We start from the raw sequence: 18803 nt of genomic DNA, 5'->3' as shown, positions 1-18803 counted from the left end.
TATTCTGATGTACCCAATGTTTGTCGAGATATTTTCGCAATTCAGACTTTAGGCCTGCGAAAAAAAAAGCTCGTTTTAATTGTTGCTGATACACTCCTCCGTCTTCCTCGTCGTGAGGAATTCCTGAATTTCCCCTGAACACCACTCGCATCCTATCCATAAAATCCTCAGGTTCCTCTCCATCTTTTTGTTTGCACTGCGCTATTCGCCCATAATCTGCACGTCTCACGAAGACTGTGTCTATCCTCTCTCGCAGGTGTTGTAATGCTTGTATGAGTTCCTGCGAGTTATGTGCTAAGGGCTGATTATTGGCACCATGTCCAGTGAAGTCGCCTGCCACACGTCCCCATTTATGGGTAAACAACTGTCTTAGGCATCGGTACATTTCCCTGCCGTTCAAATGAAAACTACTTTGTAATTCTAGGATGGCAGTCCAAAACTCGGGTACCCCTTCTTCAACCGGGGGTATTCCTTTTAAAGCCGCTGTTCTATCCTCAGCGGTCCAGGGTCTATATACTAACATAGTTTCGGGTCCTGCATTATTTGGCCCTCGATTTGGGTTTGCCACTTCTACGAGGGGACACTGCCATTCTACCTCCTCTTGTTCCGTGTTATTTTTTGGATGCCGTTGTACTTTAGCTGTGGCCAAATCTTTTACAGGATATAGAGAGGGATCAGACCCTCGAGTTAACATGCGAGATGGTTCCACCCCCCCCCTTGCTTCTTGTCTATCTGTGGCTGGAACCAGCGCCGGTGCAGGCACCGGAATTTGTGGGGGCGGTGGAGGAGCTGGAGGGGCAGAAGGTCTTGCTGCCGTTTCTTCGTCTAGTGTGATTAAAGCCACCTGCAGTTTTTTCTCCTTATTTCCCTTTTTCTGTTGTCTCTTATTATCTCTTAGTTTACTCTGTTCTAACCATGCATCAGAGAAAACGTATTCCTTTTTTCTATCTTGGCCTTTTTTCTTATTGGTAGTCTGTAACATCTCCAGTTTTAAGTTTCCCTGTAACTTTAATATGTCTGGAGTATGGAGTTTTCCTTCAAACCCATGTTTTTTCCTCCATCTCTGACTACTTATTTGTCCTGATCCTGGTTTATATCCTTCCATAAACTTCTCATCTCCCTCTAGTTTGATTTGTTTACTCTGATTTTTCCCATTGTTACCTTTTATTGAATACACTACAAAACATAAAAAATCCTAAAAGCAAGTCCCTGGCATGAGACCTCAGGAGGACACCAACACGGCCTTCTACTGCTCCCTATTAGAGCAGCGGTGTTAGTTTTCAGGGATGAAACCCGTCCTTTATCCTTCAGTCACCAGTATGTTGTTGCTTTTAGGGTGGATCGTGTAGGTTAGTCTAAAACCTATAAAAACACATCCACATAGAACACTGTATATATTTCCAACAACGCCTACTTTCTCTCCCGGTTAATTTCGGCTAACCTCAACCACATGCATGTCTTGGCCACCTACTTATTTAGGTGCCGTATGTCTCACTTGGCCACCTATTCACTTAGGTGCCGTGTTTCTCACCTATGTAGTGTGCTCTCTGTTCCATCACCGAGGTCCTTCAGACATCACCAGACGTCGAGCGCAGTTCTAACCACCGGCCTGATGACGAATTCACATCACAGGTCTTTCTTGCACCCGACTTCGAGTGGCTGTCGACAGACTTCGGTGTCGCTTCTCTCGGCGTACTGGAGACGTCTTCGGGGTTCCTCGGATCCGGCTCGAAGGACCAAATTCTATGTTGGGGAAAGCGCCCGGCGTTTCCACCCCAACTCCACATTTACGAGACACACACTTTATAGTTTTTACTTGCAAGGGTACCCACACTCTCTGCAATGCAAACTACAGCAGAATGTGTTACAAAGGGTGGTTCCCCTTGACTCCTTTATTTATAGTCAGTGGGAGGCGCAAGAGTCATGCAGAATAGGGAGGTGAGAGAAAGTTCTGGTTTTGCTAAGGTGGGAATGCTATTATTAATATAATCTAAAGTATGAGGCTAGGGGAAAACAAAATAATGTATATACATATTTACATTCATTGCTGATCATACAGGAGTGATAACAAAATGATTAATAACAGTTTCTTCAACCTAACAAACCTAAACATTATGCTGGCATTGAAGTGTGTGAATTACCCCGGCCAACCTGCTCTTTTAAATACAGCTTTTAGCAAGTTTTGAAAGGAGGAGAAGAGCAGACCTTGCTATGCCAATAATAACGAGTCTTCTGTGGTGAAGTCGTTTTTGCATAGAAAACAAAGCGGTGAGTTGAAGAGGAATTATATTAGTACTTTGTTTAAAACTGTGTGTAAAAAGCTGTCTCTTTATTATTAACAATAAGTTGTAAAACGTGAATGGGGAGTGACAGTCTTCAAGTTTGTGAGAAGATTGCGCCCTGGTGGAATAAAGGCACGAACAGCTTACAGCACCTAGAATTACCAGGCAGTATTTAGAGTAAAACGGTGTGTAAAAGCTGCCTTTTTGAATGAAAGAAAAAAAATATATATATAAAATAGTAAAATGGAAGGGGAGTGATAGATTTAAATTAATCGTGAAGTGGAGCGCCCCCTGTATAAAGTAAAAGTGAGAAAAGCTTACAGCACCTGGTATTCCCAGGTGGTCTCCCATCCAAGTACTAAACAGACCCTAGCCTGCGTAGCTTCCGAGATCAGACGAGAACGGGCATGTTCAGGGTGGTATGGCCGTAAGCGAGAGACGCTACCAAAAATAGCCCTTTTGCATTACATGCGTCTATACATGCCAGTTATTCCCATTGGATCCTACTCCTGTTTTTTTTTTTTTTTTTTTATCTGACTCACACTGCAGCCCCACCATCCAATCGGCAGTGCCGGAACCACACCAAACATTCAACAAACTACTCATCCGGCAGCCTACCACAATTATTCCATTCTTTCCGCATCCGCACACTTCCTTCTCTTTAACTCCTTTTCACTACCGCACAGGTTAATTGCCGCACGTCCCCCGCCGGCAAACATTACTCCTTTGCCTACCTCATGCAGGCTTCTCTTAACAACCCTCTGTTATCAACTCCGCTAACAGCCACAAAATCTCTGCCGCACGAAGCCCACTGGTAGCTGTTGAATCACATGCTTCCCCAAAACGTCGCGCTGTCAGAACACTGGGAGCTACACACACCAACAAGTCCATACTGCAGGCTGCAGCCAGAACAATTTTCTACATTCAAACATCGACGGCCTCTTCTCTCTAAAAATTCACCAGACCGCTTCTACCACCAGCAAAGAAGTTTCCATCCCTAATTCTTCTGTGATTCCCACTAACCTAAACATTAAGCTGGCATTGAAGGGTGTGAATTACCCCGGCCAACCTGCTCTTTTAAATACAGCTTTTAGCAAGTTTTGAAAGGAGGAGAAGAGCAGATAATATGCCAATAATATCGAATATTCTGTGGCGAAGTTGTTTTTGCATAGAAAACAAAGCGGTGAGTTTAAGAGGAATTATATCAGTACTTTGTTTAAAACTGTGTGTAAAAAGCTGTCTCTTTATTATTAACAATAAGTTGTAAAACGTGAATGTGGAGTGACAGTCTTCAAGTTTGTGAGAAGATCGCGCCCTGGTGGAATAAAGGCACGAACAGCTTACAGCACCTAGAATTACCAGGCAGTATTTACAGTAAAACGGTGTGTAAAGGCTGCCTTTATGAATGAGAGAAAAAAAATATATATATAAAATAGTAAAATGGAAGGGGAGTGATAGATTTAAATTAATCGTGAAGTGGAGTGCCCCCTGTATAAAGTAAAAGTGAGAAAAGCATACAGTACATGGTATTCCCAGGCAGTCTCCCATCCAAGTACTAACCAGACACTACCCCGCTTAGCTTCCGAGATCAGACGAGATCGGGCGTGTTCAGGGTGGTATGGCCGTTAGCGAGAGCCGCTAACAAAAACAGCCCTTTTGCATTACACGCCTCTATACATGCCAGTTAGTCCCATTGGATCCTACTCCTGTTTTTTTTTTTTTTATCTGACTCACACTGCAGCACCACCATCCAATCGCCAGCGCCGCACCCACACCAAACATTCACCAAACTACTCAGCTGGCAGCCTACCACAATTATTCCATTCTTTCCGCATCCGCACACTTCCTTCTCTTTAAGTCCTTTTCACTACCGCACAGGTTAATCGCCGCACGTCCCCCGCCGGCAAACATTACTCCTTTGCCTACCGCATGCAGGCTTCTCTTAATGACCTTCTGTTATCAACTCCGCTAACAGCCACAAAATCTCCGCCGCACGAAGCCCACTGGTAGCTGCTGAATCACATGCTTCCCCAAAACGTCGCGCTGTCAGAACACTGGGAGCTACACACACCAACAAGTCCATACTGCAGGCTGCAGCCAGAACAATTTTCTACATTCAAACATTGACGGCCTCTTCTCTCTAAAAATTCACCAGACCGCTTCTACCACCAGCAAAGAAGTTTCCATCCCTAATTCCTCTGTGATTCCCACTAACCTAAACATTAAGCTGGCATTGAAGGGTGTGAATTACCCCGGCCAACCTGCTCTTTTAAATACAGCTTTTAGCAAGTTTTGAAAGGAGGAGAAGCGAAGACCTTGCTATGCCAATAATAACGAGTCTTCTGTGGTGAAGTCGTTTTTGCATAGAAAACAAAGCGGTGAGTTGAAGAGGAATTATATTAGTACTTTGTTTAAAACTGTGTGTAAAAAGCTGTCTCTTTATTATTAACAATAAGTTGTAAAACGTGAATGGGGAGTGACAGTCTTCAAGTTTGTGAGAAGGTCGCGCCCTGGTGGAATAAAGGCACGAACAGCTTACAGCACCTAGAATTACCAGGAAGTATTTAGAGTAAAACGGTTTCTAAAAGCTGCCTTTATGAATGAGAGAAAAAAAAATATATATATATAAAATAGTAAAATGGAAGGGGAGTGATAGATTTAAATTAATCGTGAAGTGGAGCGCCCCCTGTATAAAGTAAAAGTGAGAAAAGCTTACAGCACCTGGTATTCCCAGGTGGTCTCCCATCCAAGTACTAACCAGACCCTAGCCTGTTTAGTTTCCGAGATCAGACGAGATCGGGCGCGTTCAGGGTGGTATGGCCGTAAGCGAGAGACGCTACCAAAAATAGCCCTTTTGCATTACACGCGTCTATACATTCCAGTTAGTCCCATTGGATCCTACTCCTGTTTTTTTTTTTTTTTTTTTATCTGACTCACACTGCAGCCCCACCATCCAATCGGCAGTGCCGGAACCACACCAAACATTCACCAAACTACTCAGCCGGCAGCCTACCACAATTATTCCATTCTTTCCGCATCCGCACACTTCCTTCTCTTTAACTCCTTTTCACTACCGCACAGGTTAATCGCCGCACGTCCCCCGCCGGCAAACATTACTCCTTTGCCTACCGCATGCAGGCTTCTCTTAAGGACCTTCTGTTATCAACTCCGCTAACAGCCACAAAATCTCCGCCGCACGAAGCCCACTGGTAGCTGCTGAATCACATGCTTCCCCAAAACGTCGCGCTGTCAGAACACTGGGAGCTACACACACCAACAAGTCCATACTGCAGGCTGCAGCCAGAACAATTTTCTACATTCAAACATTGACGGCCTCTTCTCTCTAAAAATTCACCAGACCGCTTCTACCACCAGCAAAGAAGTTTCCATCCCTAATTCCTCTGTGATTCCCACTAACCTAAACATTAAGCTGGCATTGAAGGGTGTGAATTACCCCGGCCAACCTGCTCTTTTAAATACAGCTTTTAGCAAGTTTTGAAAGGAGGAGAAGCGAAGACCTTGCTATGCCAATAATAACGAGTCTTCTGTGGTGAAGTCGTTTTTGCATAGAAAACAAAGCGGTGAGTTGAAGAGGAATTATATTAGTACTTTGTTTAAAACTGTGTGTAAAAAGCTGTCTCTTTATTATTAACAATAAGTTGTAAAACGTGAATGGGGAGTGACAGTCTTCAAGTTTGTGAGAAGATTGCGCCCTGGTGGAATAAAGGCACGAACAGCTTACAGCACCTAGAATTACCAGGCAGTATTTAGAGTAAAACGGTGTGTAAAAGCTGCCTTTTTGAATGAGAGAAAAAAGAAATATATAAAATAGTAAAATGGAAGGGGAGTGATAGATTTAAATTAATCGTGAAGTGGAGCGCCCCCTGTATAAAGTAAAAGTGAGAAAAGCTTACAGCACCTGGTATTCCCAGGTGGTCTCCCATCCAAGTACTAACCATACCCTAGCCTGTTTAGCTTCCGAGATCAGACGAGATCGGGCGCGTTCAGGGTGGTATGGCCGTAAGCGAGAAACGCTACCAAAAATAGCCCTTTTGCATTACACGCGTCTATACATTCCAGTTAGTCCCATTGGATCCTACTCCTGTTTTTTTTTTTTTTTAATCTGACTCACACTGCAGCCCCACCATCCAATCGGCAGTGCCGGAACCACACCAAACATTCAACAAACTACTCAGCCGGCAGTCTACCACAATTATTCCATTCTTTCCTCATCCGCACACTTCCTTCTCTTTAACTCCTTTTCACTACCGCACAGGTTAATCGCCGCACGTCCCCCGCCGGCAAACATTTCTACTTTGCCCACCGCATGCAGGCTTCTCTTAACGACCCTCTGTTATCAACTCCGCTAACAGCCACAAAATCTCCGCCGCACGAAGCCCACTGGTAGCTGCTGAATCACATGCTTCCCCAAAACGTTGCGCTGTCAGAACACTGGGAGCTACACACACCAACAAGTCCATACTGCAGGCTGCAGCCAGAACAAATTTCTACATTCAAACATCGACGGCCTCTTCTCTCTAAAAATTCACCAGACCGCTTCTACCACCAGCAAAGAAGTTTCCATCCCTAATTCCTCTGTGATTCCCACTAACCTAAACATTAAGCTGGCATTGAAGGGTGTGAATTACCCCGGCCAATCTGTTCTTTTAAATACAGCTTTTAGCAAGTTTTGAAAGGAGAAGAGCAGAACTTGCTATGCCAATAATATCGAGTCTTCTGTGGCGAAGTGGTTTTTGCATAGAAAACAAAGCGGTCAGTTGAAGAGGAATAATATCAGTACTTTGTTTAAAACTGTGTGTAAAAAGCTGTCTCTTTATCATTAACAATAAGTTGTAAAACGTGAATGGGGAGTGACAGTCTTCAAGTTTGTGAGAAGATCGCGCCCTGGTGGAATAAAGGCACGAACAGCTTACAGCAGCTATAATTACCAGGCAGTATTTAGAGTAAAACGGTGTGTAAAAGCTGCCTTTATGAGTGAGAGAAAAAAGAAATATATAAAATAGTAAAATGGAAGGGGAGTGATAGATTTAAATTAATCGTGAAGTGGAGCGCCCCCTGTATAAAGTAAAAGTGAGAAAAGCTTACAGCACCTGGTATTCCCAGGAGGTCTCCCATCTAAGTACTAACCAGACCCTACCCTGCTTGGCTTCCGAGATCAGACGAGATCGGGCGTGTTCAGGGTGGTATGGCCGTAAGCGAGAGATGCTACCAAAAACAGCCCTTTTGCATTACACGCCTCTATACATGCCAGTTGGTCCCATTGGATCCTACTAATGTTCTTTTTTTTTTTTTTATCTGACTCACACTGCAGCCCCACCATCCAATCGGCAGCGCCGGACCCACACCAAACATTCACCAAACTACTCAGCCGGCAGCCTACCACAATTATTCCATTCTTTCCGCATCCGCACACTTCCTTCTTTTTAACTCCTTTTCACTACCGCACAGGTTAATCGCCGCACGTCCCCCGCCGGCAAACATTACTCCTTTGCCTACTGCATGCAGGCTTCTCTTAACGACCCTCTGTTATCAACTCCGCTAACAGCCACAAAATCTCCGCCGCACGAAGCCCACTGGTAGCTGCTGAAACACATGCTTCCCCAAAACGTCACGCTGTCAGAACACTGGGAGCTACACACACCAACAAGTCCATACTGCAGGCTGCAGCCAGAACAATTTTCTACATTCAAACATCGACGGCCTCTACTCTCTAAAAATTCACCAGACCGCTTCTACCACCAGCAAAGAAGTTTCCATCCCTAATTCCTCTGTGATTCCCACTAACCTAAACATTAAGCTGGCATTGAAAGGTGTGAATTACCCCGGCCAATCTGTTCTTTTAAATACAGCTTTTAGCAAGTTTTGAAAGGAGAAGAGCAGAACTTGCTATGCCAATAATATCGAGTCTTCTGTGGCGAAGTGGTTTTTGCATAGAAAACAAAGCGGTGAGTTTAAGAGGAATTATATCAGTACTTTGTTTAAAACTGTGTGTAAAAAGCTGTCTCTTTATTATTAACAATAAGTTGTAAAACGTGAATGGGGAGTGACAGTCTTCAAGTTTGTGAGAAGATCGTGCCCTGGTGGAATAAAGGCACGGACAGCTTACAGCACCTAGAATTACCAGGCAGTATTTAGAGTAAAACGTGTGTAAAAGCTGCCTTTATGAATGAGAGAAAAAAGAAATATATAAAATAGTAAAATGGAAGGGGAGTGATAGATTTAAATTAATCGTGAGGTGGAGTGCCCCCTGTATAAAGTAAAAGTGAGAAAAGCTTACAGCACGTGGTATTCCCAGGCAGTCTTCCATCCAAGTACTAACCAGACCCTACCCCGCTTAGCTTCCAAGATCAGACGAGATCGGGCGTGTTCAGGGTGGTATGGCCATAAGCGAGAGCCGCGAACAAAAACAGCCCTTTTGCATTACACGCCTCTATACAAGCCAGTTAGTCCTATTGGATCCTACTCCTGTTTTTTTTTTTTTATCTGACTCACACTGCAGCCCCACCATCCAATCGGCAGCGCCGGACCCACACCAAACATTCACCAAACTACTCAGCCGGCAGCCTACCACAATTATTCCATTCTTTCCGCATCCGCACACTTCCTTCTCCTTAAGTCCTTTTCACTACCGCACAGGTTAATCGCCGCACGTCCCCCGACGGCAAACATTACTCCTTTGCCTACCTCATGCAGGCTTCTCTTAACGACCCTCTGTTATCAACTCCGCTAACAGCCACAAAATCTCTGCCGCACGAAGCCCACTGGTAGCTGTTGAATCACATGCTTCCCCAAAACGTCACGCTGTCAGAACACTGGGAGCTACACACGCCAACAAGTCCATACTGCAGGCTGCAGCCAGAACAATTTTCTACATTCAAACATTGACGGCCTCTTCTCTCTAAAAATTCACCAGACCGCTTCTACCACCAGCAAAGAAGTTTCCATCCCTAATTCCTCTGTGATTCCCACTAACCTAAACATTAAGCTGGCATTGAAGGGTGTGAATTACCCCGGCCAATCTGTTCTTTTAAATACAGCTTTTAGCAAGTTTTGAAAGGAGAAGAGCAGAACTTGCTATGCCAATAATATCGAGTCTTTTGTGGTGAAGTGGTTTTTGCATAGAAAACAAAGCGGTCAGTTGAAGAGGAATAATATCAGTACTTTGTTTAAAACTGTGTGTAAAAAGCTGTCTCTTTATCATTAACAATAAGTTGTAAAACGTGAATGGGGAGTGACAGTCTTCAAGTTTGTGAGAAGATCGCGCCCTGGTGGAATAAAGGCACGAACAGCTTACAGCAGCTATAATTACCAGGCAGTATTTAGAGTAAAACGGTGTGTAAAAGCTGCCTTTATGAGTGAGAGAAAAAAGAAATATATAAAATAGTAAAATGGAAGGGGAGTGATAGATTTAAATTAATCGTGAGGTGGAGTGCCCCCTGTATAAAGTAAAAGTGAGAAAAGCTTACAGCACGTGGTATTCCCAGGCAGTCTCCCATCCAAGTACTAACCAGACCCTATCCCGCTTAGCTTCCAAGATCAGACGAGATCGGGCGTATTCAGGGTGGTATGGCCATAAGCGAGAGCCGCGAACAAAAACAGCCCTTTTGCATTACACGCCTCTATACATGCCAGTTAGTCCCATTGGATCCTACTCCTGTTTTTTTTTTTTTTTATCTGACTCACACTGCAGCACCACCATCCAATCGGCAGCGCCGCACCTACACCAAACATTCACCAAACTTCTCAGCCGGCAGCCTACCACAATTATTCCATTCTTTCCGCATCCGCACACTTCCTTCTCTTTAAGTCCTTTTCACTACCGAACAGGTTAATCGCCGCACGTCCCCCGCCGGCAAACATTACTCATTTGCCTACCGCATGCAGGTTTCTCTTAACGACCCTCTGTTATCAACTCCGCTAACAGCCACAAAATCTCCGCCGCACGAAGCCCACTGGTTGCTGTTGAATCACATGCTTCCCCAAAATGTCACGCTGTCAGAACACTGGGAGCTACACACACCAACAAGTCCATACTGCAGGCTGCAGCCAGAACAATTTTCTACATTGAAACATCGACGGCCTCTTCTCTCTAAAAATTCACCAGACCGCTTCTACCACCAGCAAAGAAGTTTCCATCCCTAATTCCTCTGTGATTCCCACTAACCTAAACATTAATCTGGCATTGAAGGGTGTGAATTACCCCGGCCAACCTGCTCTTTTAAATACAGCTTTTAGTAAGTTTTGAAAGGAGGAGAAGAGCAGACCTTGCTATGCCAACAATATCAAGTCTTCTGTGGCGAAGTGGTTTTTGCATAGAAAACAAAGCGGTGAGTTGAAGAGGAATTATATCAGTACTTTGTTTAAAACTGTGTGTAAAAAGCTGTCTCTTTATTATTAACAATAAGTTGTAAAACGTGAATGGGGAGTGACAGTCTTCAAGTTTGTGAGAAGATCGTGCCCTGGTGGAATAAAGGCACGAACAGCTTACAGCACCTAGAATTACCAGGCAGTATTTAGAGTAAAACGTGTGTAAAAGCTGCCTTCATGAATGAGAGAAAAAAGAAATATATAAAATTGTAAAATGGATGGGGAGTGATAGATTTAAATTAATCGCGAGGTGGAGTGCCCCCTGTATAAAGTAAAAGTGAGAAAAGCTTACAGCACGTGGTATTCCCAGGCAGTCTCCCATCCAAGTACTTAGCAGACCCTACCCCGCTTAGCTTCCGAGATCAGACAAGATCGGGCGTGTTCAGGGTGGTATGGCCATAAGCGAGAGCTGCAAACAAAAACAGCCCTTTTGCATTACACGCCTCTATACATGCCAGTTAGTCCCATTGGATCCTACTCCTGTTTTTTTTTTTTTATCTGACTCACACTGCAGCACCACCATCCAATCGGCAGCGCCGCACCCACACCAAACATTCACCAAACTACTCAGCCGGTAGCCTACCACAATTATTCCATTCTTTCCGCATCCGCACACTTCCTTCTCTTTAAGTCCTTTTCACTACCGCACAGGTTAATCGCCGCACGTCCCCCGCCGGCAAACATTACTCCTTTGCCGTTCCTCATGCAGGCTTCTCTTAACGACCCTCTGTTATCAACTCCGCTAACAGCCACAAAATCTCTGCCGCACGAAGCCCACTGGTAGCTGTTGAATCACATGCTTCCCCAAAACGTTACGCTGTCAGAACACTGGGAGCTACACACGCCAACAAGTCCATACTGCAGGCTGCAGCCAGAACAATTTTCTACATTGAAACATCGACGGCCTCTTCTCTCTAAAAATTCACCAGACCGCTTCTACCATCAGCAAAGAAGTTTCCATCCCTAATTCCTCTGTGATTCCCACTAACCTAAACATTAATCTGGCATTGAAGGGTGTGAATTACCCCGGCCAACCTGCTCTTTTAAATACAGCTTTTAGCAAGTTTTGAAAGGAGGAGAAGAGCAGACCTTGCTATGCCAACAATATCAAGTCTTCTGTGGCGAAGTGGTTTTTGCATAGAAAACAAAGCGGTCAGTTGAAGAGGAATAATATCAGTACTTTGTTTAAAACTGTGTGTAAAAAGCTGTCTCTTTATCATTAACAATAAGTTGTAAAACGTGAATGGGGAGTGACAGTCTTCAAGTTTGTGAGAAGATCGCGCCCTGGTGGAATAAAGGCACGAACAGCTTACAGCACCTACAATTACCAGGAAGTATTTAGATTAAAACGGTGTGTAAAAGCTGCCTTTATGAATGAGAGAAAAAAAAATATTGTAGCGACCGCGGGTTAGTGGAGCTGAACTGGCTAGGCTACTCGTTAGCTAACACAGCCAAACTGAGAGCGCTCGTGCCCCATACACCGCGCGACCCCGAGCGTCTCAGCAGCAGGTCTGTAATCCCTGAATGATCCAGTAGGAAACAGTAGGGGTTCAACCAAACATTTATTTTACCCTGTTTCCTCTGCCTCTTTTAACGCTGCTGACACCGCACCCCTATCACGCTCCCACCACACAGAGTCGCGGTGTCAGCCAACCATACCAATTCAACCCGCCCCACAGAACACACATCAACTTCACTGTGGCTAACATTAACATAACACAACATGAGAATCAAACACATAGGAACTAGCAGAACGATAGAAAATACAGACAACACAATACCCAGAATGCACCTGGCTAACAACCCCAGCCAGGTCATTACACAGCCCCCCCCCAAGAGGTTCAGTGTCCTCACAACCTTAACTGTCCACTATGTAGTCCAGCAAATGTTCAGGCCGGCGTCGAGTACGCTTCGGCCTTGACTGGAAATCCACGGCACCCCCATTTGGGCCAGGTGTAGGGAGCAAGGAGTCCCCAGGCTGCACGCCAGTCTGTGGGTCGGGGGCAAGCGGACGGTACGGCGCCAGCCGGTCCTTGTGTAGCACCACCCGCCTTCCCCGCCCCGGCATCCGGACTCGGAAGACCACCTCTGATAGCTGTTCCAGGATCTCGCCCGGGCCTTGCCAGTGACTCATGAGCTTGGGGGTCAGCCCCCGCTTCCTCTGGGGGCAGAACACCCAAACCCGATCTCCGGCCCCTAGCAGGGGACCGTGCGCACGGGTATCGTACGCCCGCTTCTGGCGAGCCCCAGCTCCCTCCAACATCCGTCTTGCCAGCTGATGCACCGTGTGCAACCGCTCCCTGAGCCGCCGGTAGTAGTCCATCTCTGGTCCACCAGCAATCTCTGGCTCAGGGGGCGCCCCGAACACCAAGTCCACCGGGGTTCGGAGCTCCCTTCCGAACATTAACGCTGCAGGAGTACACTGACTTGACTCCTGCACTGCTGTCCGATACGCCCACAACACAAGGGGCAGATGTTGATCCCAGTCCCTCTGATGCTGGCTGGTCAGGATGGCCAGCTGGGTGGCCAGCGTGCGGTTGAACCGCTCAACCAGACCATCGCTCTGAGGATGGAGGGGGGTGGTCCTCGTTTTTCTCACCCCCAGCCTCCGACACACTTCTCCCAACACCTGGCTCTCAAAATTTCTCCCTTGGTCACTATGGAGCTCCTCCGGTACACCAAACCGCGTGAACATCTCGTCCACCAGGGTCCGCGCCGTCGTTGCCGCACTCTGATCTGGCACCGCGTACGCCTCTGGCCACTTTGAAAAATAATCCATCGCGACCAGGACATACCGGTTGCCGGCATCAGTGACAGGGAACGGACCCAGGATGTCCACTCCGATCCGCTCCATGGGCGCCCCGACTAGGTATTGCTGCAATGGGGCATGGGAGCGCTGGCTGGGACCCTTCTGTGCCGTGCAGTCGTCACAGCAGTGAACATGGATCTCTACGTCCTGACGACACCCCGGCCAGTAGAACCGCCGTCTCAACCGCCGCAACGTCTTGCCATTCCCAAAATGGCCAGTACCTGCAGCCCCATGAACCCAGCGGAGGACCTCAGGCCGCAAGGCCCGGGGAACCAGGAGCTGGAGTATGTCGCCTCCACCGTCTGGCGCTCGCCACCGCCGGTAGATTACACCGCCATGGAGCTCCAGGTTGTTCCACTGGGAGTACAGTGACTTCGTCTCGGGCCCCTGGGAAGACACGGCGGACCGGTCTGGCCGTGTCCCCGCCTCCATCCAGTCCCTCACCATCCCCAGCGCTGGATCGCTCACCTGGTGCTGCTGCAGCTCCGCTGCGGTGAAAGGCTCCTGCCCTTCATGCTCACCCTCGGGTTCTGCTGCTGCCGATGTCGGACCCCGGTCGAGCTCCTCCAGGCGCCTGCAGTACCGGCACTCATCCGCAGAACAGGGGCGCCTGGACAGAGCGTCGGCGTTAGCGTGCTGTCGCCCTGGTCGGTGCTGGGCTTCGAAGTCGTACTCCTGCAGTATTTCCAGCCACCGGGCCACCTGACCCTCCGGCTGGCGGAAGTTCAGCATCCAGGTTAGGCTGGCGTGGTCGGTCCTGAGCAGGAACTTAGTGCCCAGGAGGTAGGGTCGGAAATGACGAACCGCCAGGACCACAGCCAACAGCTCACGCCGGGTAACACAGTAATTCCTCTCGGCCCGGCTGAGGCTGCAGCTGTAGTATGCCACCACCCGCTCCCCAGTCTCTCCCCTCTGGGAGAGCACCGCTCCGACCCCCACGTTGCTGGCATCAGTGTCCAAAAGGAAAGGCTGGCCGGGGTCAGGATATGCCAAGACTGGGGCACTCACAAGGGCAGTTTTCAGCTGTTCGAAAGCCGCTGCACAGTCCTCAGTCCAACCAAACCGCCGACCCTTGTTGGTCAACTGATGCAAAGGGCTAGCGACGGTGGCAAAGTCTTTTACAAACCTCCTATAATAGGAGGCCAGCCCCAGGAAGCTTCGTAGCTCGGCGACGTTCAATGGGGGAGGCCAGTCCCCCACAGCATCCACCTTCTCTGGGTCAGTAGCCACCCCTTTCTCGCTCACCACATGTCCCAGGAACTTCACCTGGCGAGCGAGAAGGGTGCACTTGGCCGGGTTCAGCTTTAGTCCAGCCCCCCGGATGGCGGTCAGGACCTCTCGCAGGTTGGCAACAGCCTGTTCAAAGTCCTTGGCATGAGTCAGCAGGTCATCCAAATAGACCACGCAGCGGGCACGGGGAATGTCTTTAAGGACCCTTTCCATTAACCTTTCAAACGTGGCTGGTGCATTGCATAGTCCGAAAGGCATCACCCTAAACTGCCACAGTCCTTGCCCTATGGTGAATGCAGTCTTGGGCCGTGCCTCAGTAGCAAGCTCCACCTGCCAGTACCCACTGCGGAGGTCTAGCGAGCTGAACCAACTGGACCCAGCGATGTAGTCCAGTGCATCATCGATGCGAGGTAGCGGGTAAGAGTCCTTGCGGGTGACCGCGTTCAGACGCCTGTAGTCCACACAAGGGCGCCACCCCCCTGTTTTCTTCCGCACCATAACCACAGGTGCGGCCCATGGACTTTCCGAGGGTTCAATGACACCATTAGCGGCCATCTCTTTTATCAGTTCCTCGGCAGCTTGGCGTTTGGCGAGGGGCAGGCGGTGGGGCCGCAGCCGTATAGGAGCAGCTGCTCCAGTGTCGATAGTGTGCTTCACCAGGCCCGTCCTGGTGCAGTCCTCTTCCCTGGCGGCAAAAATGTCCATAAACTCCGCCAAGAGGCTCTGCAGCTGCCGCTGCTGTGTCGCACTGAGGTGCACCCCACTCCGCCGCCCAAGCTCCTCTACTGCAGCGACAGTCTCGGGTGGTGGAGAGACTGCCGAGCTAGGCGGCGACTCTGGCTGCGGGATGTTGGCCCTGCTTACGTTCACCCCCTGGGTCCTTTTCCGCACCTTCGCCGCCCTCGACCCATGGCTGTGGCTTGGAGCTGTGGGGCACGAGGGTTTTGGAGGTGCTGGTGGGGTAGGGGTCTGTCCCTGGCTACCGCGGCCCACTTGGAGGCGCACGGTCTCAGCACCAAGGTGGAGGGCAACTCCCGGCACATCGACCCGTGCCCCCCAGTGGGCCAGCAAGTCCAGTCCAACAATGCACTCGTCTGTTATGTCGGCAAGCCAGAACTCGTGGTTCACACTGTTCGTTCCCACCACCACCTGCAGAGTCTTTCTCCCCGGCATCACCGACTTTCCTCCTGTGACGGTGTACAATGCTGTGTGAGTAGGGGTCCAATCTTTCGGCAATGAACTGCCCGTCTCCGGAAGCACCCCCCTCCGCAGCAAGCAGATAGTGGACCCCGTGTCTACCAGGGCCCGGCAAGACCGTCCATCAATTATACAGTCCAGGTATAGTCCACGGGTGGACCCACAGCGGCCCACCACATGATGAGTGTCACAGAGAGGGTTTAATGACTGGGGTGGGGGTTCCCTCGCTGTCCCGCCCCGCGGCCGTTTCCCGTCGGTGATGTCGCTCGGGCCCGAGGACTAGGTGCAGGACAGTTCCGGGCGAGGTGACCGGGCTCCCCGCACCGATAACAGCAGTCCGTCCGGCGCCTCCGATGGGGAACTGCCTCTGGTTGGGCTCGTCTGACCTCCTCTTCCTCATCCGATTGGGTCACGCTCATCTCTCGCTCGACCCCCCTGGCTGATCGTCGGGTCATTGGCTCGTCCTGCAGCACCACTTCAGCCCGCTCAGCCTCCCTCAATGCCTCCTCCAGGTCTCGGGGGGATGACAGCCGGACATGCTGTCGCAGCCTCTCCGGTGTGAGTCCCCTCAGGAAGGCGTGGAGACCCAGCTCCTCTTGTGCCGCTCCCGGGAATGTTGGATAGCCTCGTCGGGCATAGAGGCGGACGTCCGCAGCAAAGGACCCCAGGCTCTCTCCCTCGCATCGGCGGCAGCGAGCCAGCTTCTCCCTGCTCTGCTCGGCTGGTGGTCTCTGTCCGAACCTTCTGCCGAGCGCGGTGGTCAACGCCCGGAGGTCGCGCTGCTCCTCAAGGGGCAGGTCCAGCAGAACCTGAAGCGCTGGGCCCTCCAGTGCGAGCGCCAGATGGGTGGCCGTCTCTTCTTGGCCCCACCCGTTGTGAGTGGCAGCCAGCGTGACTTGAGCCAGGTACGGCTCCAGCTGCATCGCCCCAGTGTAGTGCTGTAGCTTAGCAGCTGTCCTGCCAGGAAGCTGTGGTGTGGCCCCAGCAATCCCCTCTGGCTGCGGGGATAGCAGGGGGCGGCTGTTCCGGGGAGCGCTGCGGCCCTCCGGCCGCCTCAGCTCGGGTCTTCTCCGCTGGGTCTCGTTAGCCATGCTTTCCAGGAGCGAGCAGTTGTCTCGGATTAGACGCTCTAATTCGCCTACGGCCGGCTCCATAGTGTCTGCTAGACACTCAGCGATCCCACTTCTGACACCAATTGTAGCGACCGCGGGTTAGTGGAGCTGAACTGGCTAGGCTACTCGTTAGCTAACACAGCCAAACTGAGAGCGCTCGTGCCCCATACACCGCGCGACCCCGAGCGTCTCAGCAGCAGGTCTGTAATCCCTGAATGATCCAGTAGGAAACAGTAGGGGTTCAACCAAACATTTATTTTACCCTGTTTCCTCTGCCTCTTTTAACGCTGCTGACACCGCACCCCTATCACGCTCCCACCACACAGAGTCGCGGTGTCAGCCAACCATACCAATTCAACCCGCCCCACAGAACACACATCAACTTCACTGTGGCTAACATTAACATAACACAACATGAGAATCAAACACATAGGAACTAGCAGAACGATAGAAAATACAGACAACACAATACCCAGAATGCACCTGGCTAACAACCCCAGCCAGGTCATTACAATATATATATAAAATAGTAAAATGGAAGGGGAGTGATAGATTTAAATTAATCGTGAAGTGGAGCGCCCCCTGTATAAAGTAAAAGTGAGAAAAGCTTACAGCACGTGGTATTCCCAGGAGGTCTCCCATCCAAGTACTAACCAGACCCTACCCTGCTTGGCTTCCGAGATCGGTCTGAGATCGGGCGTGTTCAGGGTGGTATGGCCATAAGCGAGAGACGCGACCAAAAACAGCCCTTTTGCATTACACGCTTCTATACATGCCAGTTAGTCCCATTGGATCCTACTCCTGTTTTTTTTTTTTTTTTTTATCTGACTCACACTGCAGCACCACCATCCAATCGGCAGCGCCGGACCCACACCAAACATTCACCAAACTACTCAGCCGGCAGCCTACCACAATTATTCCATTCTTTCCGCATCCGCACACTTCCTTATTTTTAATTCCTTTTCACTACCGCACAGGTTAATCGCCGCACGTCCCCCGCCGGCAAACATTACTCCTTTGCCTACTGCATGCAGGCTTCTCTTAATGACCCTCTGTTATCAACTCCGCTAACAGCCACAAAATCTCCGCCGCACGAAGCCCACTGGTAGCTGCTGAATCACATGCTTCCCCAAAACGTCGCGCTGTCAGAACACTGGGAGCTACACACACCAACAAGTCCATACTGCAGGCTGCAGCCAGAACAATTTTCTACATTCAAACATCGACGGCCTCTTCTCTCTAAAAATTCACCAGACCGCTTCTACCACCAGCAAAGAAGTTTCCATCCCTAATTCCTCTGTGATTCCCACTAACCTAAACATTAAGCTGGCATTGAAGGGTGTGAATTACCCCGGCCAATCTGTTCTTTTAAATACAGCTTTTAGCAAGTTTTGAAAGGAGAAGAGCAGAACTTGCTATGCCAATAATATCGAGTCTTCTGTGGCGAAGTGGTTTTTGCATAGAAAACAAAGCGGTCAGTTGAAGAGGAATAATATCAGTACTTTGTTTAAAACTGTGTGTAAAAAGCTGTCTCTTTATCATTAACAATAAGTTGTAAAACGTGAATGGGGAGTGACAGTCTTCAAGTTTGTGAGAAGATCGCGCCCTGGTGGAATAAAGGCACGAACAGCTTACAGCACCTAGAATTACCAGGAAGTATTTAGAGTAAAACGGTTTCTAAAAGCTGCCTTTATGAATGAGAGAAAAAAAAATATATATATATATATAAAATAGTAAAATGGAAGGGGAGTGATAGATTTAAATTAATCGTGAAGTGGAGCGCCC

The 18803-nt window shown here is 48.9% G+C and overlaps 4 non-coding genes and 5 pseudogenes across 4 annotated transcripts; all 9 read right to left on the bottom strand.

Moving 5' to 3' along the window:
* Window positions 1–2596: 2596 nt before the first annotated feature.
* On the bottom strand, window positions 2597–2715 carry LOC125731590 (5S ribosomal RNA; annotated as a pseudogene).
* Window positions 2716–3793: 1078 nt separating this feature from the next.
* Window positions 3794–3912, bottom strand: LOC125731899 (5S ribosomal RNA; annotated as a pseudogene).
* A 1079-nt stretch (window positions 3913–4991) lies between these two features.
* Window positions 4992–5110, bottom strand: LOC125736205 (5S ribosomal RNA). The gene has a single exon (XR_007395489.1). It is a non-coding gene; the product is annotated as a 5S ribosomal RNA (ribosomal RNA).
* A 1079-nt stretch (window positions 5111–6189) lies between these two features.
* LOC125736341 (5S ribosomal RNA) lies at window positions 6190–6308 on the bottom strand. Its single transcript, XR_007395621.1, has one exon. It is a non-coding gene; the product is annotated as a 5S ribosomal RNA (ribosomal RNA).
* A 1073-nt stretch (window positions 6309–7381) lies between these two features.
* On the bottom strand, window positions 7382–7500 carry LOC125733434 (5S ribosomal RNA). The gene has a single exon (XR_007392780.1). It is a non-coding gene; the product is annotated as a 5S ribosomal RNA (ribosomal RNA).
* Window positions 7501–8573: 1073 nt separating this feature from the next.
* LOC125731443 (5S ribosomal RNA) lies at window positions 8574–8692 on the bottom strand (annotated as a pseudogene).
* Window positions 8693–9762: 1070 nt separating this feature from the next.
* LOC125731588 (5S ribosomal RNA) lies at window positions 9763–9881 on the bottom strand (annotated as a pseudogene).
* A 1074-nt stretch (window positions 9882–10955) lies between these two features.
* LOC125731774 (5S ribosomal RNA) lies at window positions 10956–11074 on the bottom strand (annotated as a pseudogene).
* Window positions 11075–17623: 6549 nt separating this feature from the next.
* Window positions 17624–17743, bottom strand: LOC125730936 (5S ribosomal RNA). The gene has a single exon (XR_007391229.1). It is a non-coding gene; the product is annotated as a 5S ribosomal RNA (ribosomal RNA).
* Between the last annotated feature and the right edge of the window lie 1060 nt (window positions 17744–18803).

The sequence above is a fragment of the Brienomyrus brachyistius genome, chromosome 2 (assembly GCF_023856365.1).
Source record: "Brienomyrus brachyistius isolate T26 chromosome 2, BBRACH_0.4, whole genome shotgun sequence".
In the NCBI taxonomy this organism is placed as follows: domain Eukaryota; kingdom Metazoa; phylum Chordata; class Actinopteri; order Osteoglossiformes; family Mormyridae; genus Brienomyrus; species Brienomyrus brachyistius.
Note: the sequence above shows the minus strand (reverse complement) of the source record. Positions and strands in the feature narration are given on the sequence as shown.